This window comes from Nannospalax galili, unplaced genomic scaffold (genome assembly GCF_000622305.1).
Source record: "Nannospalax galili isolate Female #2095 unplaced genomic scaffold, S.galili_v1.0 scaffold600, whole genome shotgun sequence".
NCBI lineage: Eukaryota > Metazoa > Chordata > Mammalia > Rodentia > Spalacidae > Nannospalax > Nannospalax galili.
Genome location: NW_008348789.1, coordinates 696,439 through 704,271, shown reverse-complemented (window position 1 = coordinate 704,271; position 7,833 = coordinate 696,439). Strand labels below are relative to the sequence as shown.

General features: G+C 35.6%; 1 pseudogene; it reads left to right on the top strand.

Moving 5' to 3' along the window:
- The first annotated feature begins 2,781 nt into the window (after positions 1-2,781).
- LOC108491449 lies at positions 2,782-3,376 on the top strand (annotated as a pseudogene).
- Positions 3,377-7,833: the final 4,457 nt, after the last annotated feature.

Genomic DNA, 7,833 nt, shown 5'->3' with positions numbered 1-7,833 from the left:
ATTAGGCAAGAAACTTTTGGCGGATAATTACTGCTGGGCAAGGGAGAACTGATCTTTAAAGGAGTGATGCTTGATAGACTGGGCAGACTCCATTGAATGAACTCACAGTCAGGGACAACCGATTGCACAAATGACTGGATTTCCTTTACCATATATGACAGAATACATGAAATCTGGTGGCAGGGCTGTCAAAGGGGTTTAGTTAAAGTAGAAGGTCTAAATATGTTTAACATTTATTCATGAAATGTGTCAAACTTCAATAAAATATATTGAAAAGAGAGAAGTCACCAATAAAGGGAAATATTTGTGAAATGCATACCTGATTAAGGAATTTGTCAGAATTTATAAAGACTCTTTGAAGGTCAAATTTAAGAAAATGAGAACCGACTTTCAAAATTAGCAAAGATCTTATTTAGCAAAGGTGTCCAGAATATAAAAACATAGAGAGGTTGTCCATACTTCCATCACAAAACTACTTCTCTGAAGATTCAGCCACTAAAATGACACTTAGGGCTGTTGACAGATGATGCTGTGTCTCAGGAGGTGTGAGTCCAAGTGTCAGAAATTCTGCTCCATTTTTCACAACGTATTTCCAGATTTGACAGCTAAATCAGTTTAAGTCTGTGGGGTCAAATATATGGGATAGCATCCTCTAAGGTTTCTTATTTTTTCAATTATGCATGTTTTCCAGAATGATCTGTAGACCTCCTGTGAGATCATTCAAATTCAGAAACAAAGTAAGTGAGCTACTACAAAAAAATTAAAAATATTTAAAAATAACTTAAAAGCACATACATTAAATTTAGATAAATAAAAATGTTTTCACATACAAAGTAAATTAAAGGCCATATATTCGATCTGAAGTAATTTCCTCAGCTTCCCACTAAGAAGAGCTGTTTCAGGAAACATATTAAGAGGCTTAAATTTATAATCCTTCAGAACTGACTCAGTTCTTGAATTTGAAAATGACACAAGCCAGTAAACTGAAACTAGTCCTGTATAACATAAAATCCAGAGAGAAGAGCTGTAATTATTAAAGAAAGAGGTTGGAGATAAGGCTTAAGCATTTTAGCAAGAGCTATCAGATTACAATCCTTATTGGCAGTGCAAAGAGCTAAGTAAAGAATATCCTTAGGGTCTTCATTGTCTCACTTTTCTATGAAAGAAAATATGTTTTAGAATTAGTCACTTTAATGGAGATGCTTGTTCAAAATAGCAAAAATCTTTTCATTTACTTCCTTTAAAATGTGTTGATCTTCTGGTCTTATTTGGCTCGAGGTGTCTGAGTTATACGAACAAATATCTAGGATTGAGTCAGATTCAGCTAATGCACTTCTCTGAGGAGAAAGAATCTTTCCATAAACCTTGATTTTCTCGTTGTGTATTGACGTCGCCAAGGTCTTTTAAAGGATGAGGTATATATTTAGTAGTCTTCTACATATTAAATGTCAGTGAGGAAAAATCTGAAAGCCTCACTTCTCCATATTTTTGATAGTTGTGATTTGAAGCAAACGATTATTTTTGCTGATGTAAAGGGCTATGAAAGTGTAATTAAAGAGGAGTTAGTGGGCTATTAACTAGGAAAATAATAAACACTGTATTTATCAAATTATGTACAGAATCTGCCACAATGGGTAGCAAATCAGAAAATGAGATATTTAAAACGTGTGAGAAATTAGATTTGACTCTCTGCCTGGTATGGGCATGATGACCGTGCATAAGACACTGGTGCCTTCCACAAGTAAAAAGTGGCTCACTGCTTGTAGCCAGGAGAATTTTAAAATGTTCTCTCTCTTGCTTTCTCTCTCTCTCTCTCTCTCTCTCTCTCTCTCTCTCTCTCCTCTCTATCTATCTATCTATCTATCTATCTATCTATCATCTATCTATCATCTATCTAGATATAGATATATAAAATGTTCAGAGTTCTTTTACTGATAAAACATCTAAATGCTTTCTAATCATACAATCAAAACCCTATGGTATGATACAAGAAGAAATGACTGCATTTTAATATTTTGGGTTTTAAACCTTTCATAAACCTGAGAGAGAGAGAAAGAGAGAGAGAATCTTTTGGCTGGTTCCTCTGAAGAGCTCCAGAGCCTGTGATTCCCTAATGGAAAGGAGAGACCAGGTGAGGCAGTGTTGGGAGGCAGGCCAGATGTACTCATGGCAGGTGAATCCCTAGCTTCATTCTGATTCTACAGGAAACCCTTAGCTGCCCTGAAAGCAAAAGGGCTAGGCATCTGTCCTTGGCCAGCCAGTCACATTTACTGTACCTGAAGACACCAATGAGACTACTCTAATGTCAAAAGACAGTTTTCTATGCTTCCCAAATATAAGGTCATCCAAGCACACAAAAGGCAGGGTGACAGGCCTCACAGAACAGATAGAAAGGGTCTACTGGGATCTGACACCATCCTCACAGCAGTCTAATAGTGAGATTTCTTTAAGGTTTTTTAATATAAAGGAATCCAGGTAAGAGACTGATTTTACATTCATAATAGCAGGGGTTTCAGGAAAGTGATGTTGAGACTGTGAGATGAGAAACTATCATCTTCAGTTTCAAAGCTCAGACCACCAATAAGCAGCTTCCACTTCCTCAACTGCTCTGGTTCCTTTGGCCCATTTAACAGTGAAGAAAGTTTTTGTTGGTGGTATTAAGATACATAATACAATTTGAGAAGCTACTTTGAAAAGTATGGCAAGATGGAAAGCATGGAAGTTATGTAGGATGGGGGGAGTGGAAAAAGAGAGGAATTGCTTTTGTAACTTTTGATGATCATGATACAGTTGATAAAAATTCTTGTTCAGAAATACCATGCTATTAAGGGAATAATTGTGAAGTGAAAAGGGCCTTTTCTAAACAAGAGATGCAGTCTGCTGGATCACAAAGAGGTCAAGGAGGAGGATCTGGCAACTTTATGGACCACAAATGAAACTTTGGAGCTGGTGGAGGTAATTCGGTTTGTGGTAAAAACTTTGGTAGAAGAGGAGGTGCTGGAGGTAGGGGCAACAGTGGTAGTTATGGAGGTCGTTATTTTGGTATGATGATATGGAGGTTACGGTGACAACTATAGCGGTAGCACTTGTTGTAATAGTAGAGGGAGCTATGGTGATGGTGGACCAGCATTTGGAAGCCAAGGTGGTGGATATGGTGGTGGTGGAGGAGGATATGATGGTTACAATGAAGGGGGACATTTTGGTGGAGGTAACTATGGGTTGGTGGGAACTCTAATCGTTTTTAAATTACAGTAGATAGCAGCAATCAAATTATGTATCTATGAAAGGAAGAGTTTTTGGAAGACTGTCAGGCAGTTGCAAAGTTCAACCACTCTTTGTTGATGGCTATGAATCTGGTCGTGGAAGTGGTGACTAATGTAGCAGAAATGGGCTAAAACTTTTAGCAGGACAGAGAGTGTGAAGAAGTGTTGACAGATATGCTACAGGTTACTTTGTGACAGTCCTCCCAAGTGTGTTAAAGGAGAAGTAAATCTCTGCCACAGAAAGAATGATAATCCGCAGTCAGAATATTTCCTGAACCTTAAACAGGGAACCTTCGGTTCAATACTGTCATGGCCAGGTTTGAAATATGTGCAGCTATTGATTGATGAAATGCGCTATCAATTAGATGTACATTCCTGTGGTCTTTTATCTGTTCTTATCTTTATCCTTTTCCTTTCATCACACCAGGTATATTTTCCTGTTAATTGTGGTAGTCATACCAGGAATAAAAAAATTAAGGAACTTAAAAAGAAAAATTTTAAAAAAAGGATATCAGTAGTCAACCAAAAAGAGCAGAATATTTCTGTCAACCAGCTTGAGTTGAGAAGTGGATCTCTCCTCAATGGGCCCCAGTTTGATTAATTTTAAACAGAAATACTAGTGTTGCCCACCCAGACTTCTGAATATCATGACATGGTAAGTCAATGTGCTTTTAAGCCTTGAAATTTGTAGTCATTTGCTGCACAGCAATAGAAAACCAATACAATTTTCATAATAAAATCTAGTTCCTCTCCTACTTAGCAAACATAAGCAAAGCTTATTGCCTTTTTCCCCATCACAGCAGTCTACTGAGTGCAACAGCTACATGCTGAGAGTAATGTTTATTATAAATAATTACTAACATTTATATAACTCTTTTAGTCCTTCATGACTGCTGAATGAAAAGTATTCACAAGATTTCAATATTGTATCACACAAATTAAGTCATTATAGGAATCACAGTGATGCCGTGTTTGAAGTGCTTCTTCACCTTTGTAGCTCTTTTTCTACTGGATGAAAAAACACCACATTCTAGCAAACAAAGAAAATTTTAAAATAAGGTACAGAATCCCAGTGTGAGCACAGAAGGATAGGGAAGGAAAATATAATTTGCCCTATAAGATCTTTGAGTCATTAAGAAGGATTACTGCCTAGTTTGTTCATATTGGTTATGTTTCAAGGGCATGTGCATAGTATCAGGCAGCAGACAACCATATATCTACCTCTAATCTGTTAGTACTGACCCTTTCTTATTTGATATTGTTCATTGGGAAATCACAGGGATTTATGGATCCATAAAAAGTTTAGTTTGATAATAAAACATTTGATAACTTAATGTATAATTTTCTGTAAATACTTATACATACTGAAATTATTCATAGCAGTGCAGATCTAACATTTTTTTTTTAATTATCTTAAAAAGGCTTTTTCCTACCACTATCTGGAACTCCTCCAGCCACCTATTTGGATAGTCTTGTCTTGGCCTTATCTATTTAGTTACTTGTAATTGTGGGGACCATATTACTCTTGATTCTTGTTAGAGAAGACCTTGCATTACTGGGAAAAAGAATTCAAGATAGTTGTAAAAGTATTGCACTAAATTGTCCCCTTCCTGCTCTTGCCCTCACTCACTCAGGGTCTCGTGGTCCTGACATGGTTCAACAAAACCGGCAAACACATTTTTATCCTGGGTTTCGCATGGTTTATATGACAGTGAGAGAACGACTTACAAAGAGAAGGCTTTTCATAACCCACATATCATTCAAGCTCCACCCATAGTCTCCCTTAGTTTTCACCCATGCCCCATGAGTGTGTGTGGTCTCACTCCATGGTCTGTGAGTGCCCCATCTGGCTTCTGCACCCTGCAGGTTGCCTCTGCCATTGCCTCAGTGAAAGTGAAATACCCAAGCAAATGTTTTCAAATTTCTTTACATACTAGTGGCACTCAGAGAGCCTTTAAACATTTCCATAGAACAAACTAAGAGCACTGTAGAAGTTGACATTGATTCTAGACATGATTATCAATTGCACTATCTCTGTCTATATTTATATATTATATATGTCATACATATGTTTCTAGGTTTTAAAAATTGGAGGATCATATTGCTTGTTTAAAATGGGTAATTTCTTTTGTTTTCTTTCTTAGTACAATTTGAATGATATTTTCATTGACTCTTTGGATATATTCAGAAGCAGTCCCTCATCTCCTCTCAGCCCCACCCCTACCTCCCTAGCCCTCATTTCATGTCTTCTATTGTTTTCTGATTATGGAAACTAGAATAGCTGTTTAACTTTCACTTTCTTAGTTTCTTCCTCTATAAACTGGGGGTAATGTTTGTTCCCATCTTGAATAGTGAAAGATAAGTAAGACATTGTATATAATAATTAAAATACTAGGGAGCCACAAAGATGGCTAATACCTATAGTCATAGAACTTGGTAGGGTACAACAGGAATATTGGAAGTTTGAGGCCAAACTGAGATACACTGTGAGATACAGTTTCAAAAAGCAAAAGAAAGAAAGAAACAACAAAAGAAAGAAAGAAAGAAAGAAAGAAAGAAAGAAAGAAAGAAAGAAAGAAAATGAGAGAGAGAAAGAAAGAAAAGAAAGGAAGGAAGGGAGGGAGGGAGGAGGGAGGGAGGGAGGGAGAGAGAAGCAAGCAAGCTAGGTATGTGTTAATGTACCTTAATGGAAGAGCTCTTGCCTAGCATGCACAAGGCCCTGGATTTGAGCCCAGCACTACTAAAATGAATAAATAATGGAAGCAATATAATATTTTTAATATGAGCTCACATATATTTTAAAAGATGAAATGTTCAGAGACAATATTACCATCTCTATTAAATGTTGCACAGATAACTTTATATAACAGTGCAATATATAATATTTCTATATAATTTTAAATACTTTAATTTTTGTCTTGATTATGTTAAACCCTGCCTACATGATGGTAAATATGTGTATGAATAAAAAATTGACTTTCTTAAAATTATTAAATCATTATGTGAATATTATGTGAATATGTACTAAAGTCAACAAGATTGCATTTTTACTGAATTTTGATAATATTTAGATTAACACCCCTGTCGGCACCCCCCCATTTTTGAGTCAAACCTGTGCCCCCAAATACCAGCCTGTCCAGCCTATCCAGAGTCACAACCTTTGAGAAATCTCTCTCTCTCTCTCTCTCTCTCTCTCTCTCTCTCTCTCTCTCTCTCTCCCAGCAGCCATCCATTGGCAACGGCTTCTTAGCTAGGCCTGGGGCCTTCTACCCACCATGCTGTGTTTCTGTCTGGCCTGAGATTACAAGGATCTTTTTACAAGATGTTATCCTTGCTGTGAGTTAATATGAGTAACCGACCAGTTGTGTGGAAACCCTTTTACCTTATGGTCACCCACTACCTCTGACTCTTACAACCTGATGGAAACCCTTTTACCTTATGGTCACCCACTACCTCTGACTCTTACAACCTGATGGAAACCCTTTTACCTTATGGTCACCCACTACCTCTGACTCTTACAACCTGATGATTATTTTTACTGAGTTTTAAATATGTTACACCCATGCAGTGGGTAAAAAATGTTTATAGCTCCAGTTCTAGGGGAGCTGACAATATTTTTTTCACCTCCATGAGCACTGTAAAATATGGGTGTGCTTATAAACCTGTAGGCAATGTACTCATACACATAAAGAAAATAATAAATAAATTATTTTTTTAAGGTTTAAATTTAAACCCATTGTTGCTTCCATGTACCATAATCTTTGACACTATTAACACAAATATTGTCTAAGACAACTTAGTATACATTTAAATGAAAATGCTATTTGCTTTATGCTCAAAATTGAAAATAAATAATTTAATAACAATCTATTAAGTGGCTTAGATTTTGTTAGTTTACTATTGGAGAATATAATTGCTCTATTTTACAAGTAATTTGTGGGATAGTTACAAATGTCAGCAGAATTTTAAAAGGAACATTTCCTCTAATGTTTCAAGCTATTGTTCAGTAGCTTTTAGTTGAGAAAATAGATAATTGTCACTTGCAATCAGTACTCAAAGCACCAAATTCTTGTCGCTTCAGTTTATTGATAATCGTAGAAAGAGAGGATCTATTTGAGATTTTACAAAGCTTTTATCTAAAGTCAGTAATTATGCCTCTCCATATGCAATTCCACAATAATTAGAATAATCTATTAGAATACTGTAGAAAATTTAGAGTTGAAGATAAAGGGAATCTATTATTTTTATTATAAAAATGGCAATTTAAATGACAACAGAAGACTAACCTTAAAATCATGACTTATAAACTACAGAATTCAAAGAATTTTATCTAAATGAATTTCAATCAATTTTGATGAATTTAAATCAATTTCGTTTATTTTGGATTCATTAATTTATTCTGACTTGCATTCCTCATTAAAATTTTGTCTATTTGTTGTTATTATCATTGTTGTGGTTATTAATTTGTAATGACTTTGGCATTGCAAAATGCCAAAATATTTTTAGAAAATTTAATATGATATTTCTCTGAAAATTATCTAAACAATGTTTAAGTTGCTTTTGTAAAGAG